Raw genomic sequence first — 2,248 nt, forward strand, 5'->3', positions numbered from 1 at the left:
AGAGAGAGAGAGAGAGAGACAGTGGGGCTCAAAGGCCAACATGACTGTGGTTACTGCTCTCTGAAGTGGATCACAGCCGTAATCTTTTTTTTTATCTCCTTACTGTAAAACATGTCTTCTTTTTCTTCTTTTTTTGCGTTTTCACAAACATTTTCTTTTCGCCAACTTTGCGAGGTGGTATTGACGCGTGAAAATAGTGTCAGGCACTCCTTCCTAAACAACAACAACAACAACAACAACACCAACAACAGCAACAACAACAACAACAATTATGAAGAAGAATTCACAAAGCGAAGGAGGACTTATTTATGTGCCACGCAAAAATGTGACTCTCCTGCTTAGCGGAAAATAAGATTTCAGGAAAAACAACGACAACAACAACACCAAAAAAGACAAACAACAACAACAACAACAAACAACAACCTCTCCCCCAACTAATAACAGAAAAAGGTACACGTAAAACAATCTTCCTGTGCACAGAATTACTCTGTGCCGGCGCTGTGGTGGACTGTGGAAACGTGTTGATCAATATAGAAATATTACATGTATTACAGTCTCGTTTTGTTTACACGGGTCAATAGACTAACAGAGAGAGAGAGAGAGAGAGAGAGAGAGAGAGAGAGAGAGAGAGAGAGAGAGAGAGAGAGAGACTATAATGATTATATGACATGTACATATAATAATTTTAACAACAACAGTACTACCCCCACCTAAAACAACAAGTTTTATAGGCTTTAAGTTTGATGAAGCGACACCAAAGATCATCAGATGTTTTTGGGGTGTGTCATATTGGGTTGAGGCTCACTTTACTTTACTTTTTCATCCTGTTTTGCCGTTAAGCGTCTGGGGGAGATATGCAGCTTTCTACGGTAGACCAGCTCTACAGCTCTTTCAATTGGGATATTCTAATTTCTCAGGGTTTCCTTGACTCCTTCAATCCATCTTTTGCGTGGTCTACTTCTTCCCTTAGTACCTGGTGTTGTAGACTCTCGAGGCTGGCTGGCTGGCTGGCTAGGTGACATTCGTAACATGTTGCCAAACTTTTATTCTCTGTTTTTCTATGAAATGCAGGCAGGACTCAGTGCCAATAGTCACTCTAGCTCCCTCATTTCTTTGCCTGTCTCTTCTTGTGATGTTAAGGGTTTTGCGGAGACATTTCATCTCGTACGCAGCCATTTTGCTTTCATGAGGTTTACTTAATGTCCAGGACTGACACTGGTTTCCTAATGTTTGTATAAACATTAAAGTAATAAACTGTCTCTTTGTCATTGTGTCCATGGAGATGATTGGATGAGGTGGAAGGGATACAAGCTGGTAGGTGACGGTGTTGACTTTTTGAGTTTGCATTTGTATGTCTCTGTCTATGGACCCTTTTTCAGAAAAAAAAGAACTGCCAAGATATTTAAACTCATTCACCTGTTTCGGCTGTTTACTGTTGACATGGATGTAGAGTCATTGCAGTTAACCAGAAAGAAAGACGTTCGACATAGGAATCATCTAAGTACAGCGGCGCGCACCAACATCGAAACGTGACAGCGAGGAATTAGAAGGGGGCAGTGCCACTGACTAGTGTCTTTAAGCCATTCCCAAAGGTGGGACTTTTTTCGTTTAAGCATAGTAGAATTGTAAATGGGCAGACTCATGTCACGCTCATAACTGTGCCTGATCTACAACAGGGAACTGCTGCTTTTTCTTTTCTGATCCTTACTATTGTCATTTTCCTCTACTTCTTTTGTATGTTTGTCACTCTCTTGTGACCCGCTGTTTTGGAGTGCTTTGATAGTCGAAGCAGACCTTGTGCTGTTGAAGCTAGAGAGGTGAGCAGTCTAAGTCTGATTCCCTGTAAAGATTTCTCTGTTGACACTCACCCCCTGGCGCTCATATGACCTTATGCAGTTGCGAGCGCCGTAAAACCCTCTACTATAAAAAAGAAAAGAAAAAGGGTAACAGACACACACTGTGAACAGAAGAAACGTGTGGAATCAAGGAGAAAACAGGCGCTCGTCACAGGTTAGTCCCGACTCAGAATTATGAATCTGACTGACTGTGTGCACCAGGTATACGACATTAGATGGAGATTGTGGGGGGAGATCTGAAAAAAAAAGTGAAGTTGTTCTTCTGTATGTGAAGTCGTTGTTCTGTACTGAGAGATTACTGTGAGCCCATCAGTGTTTATAAATAGATTAAGAATACTGTTTTTCTTCTTCCCCTAGTTCCCACGTCCATCTCTCTCTCTCTCTCTCTCTCT

The sequence above is a fragment of the Aplysia californica genome, unplaced genomic scaffold (assembly GCF_000002075.1).
Source record: "Aplysia californica isolate F4 #8 unplaced genomic scaffold, AplCal3.0 scaffold00519, whole genome shotgun sequence".
Classification (NCBI taxonomy): Eukaryota; Metazoa; Mollusca; class Gastropoda; order Aplysiida; family Aplysiidae; genus Aplysia; species Aplysia californica.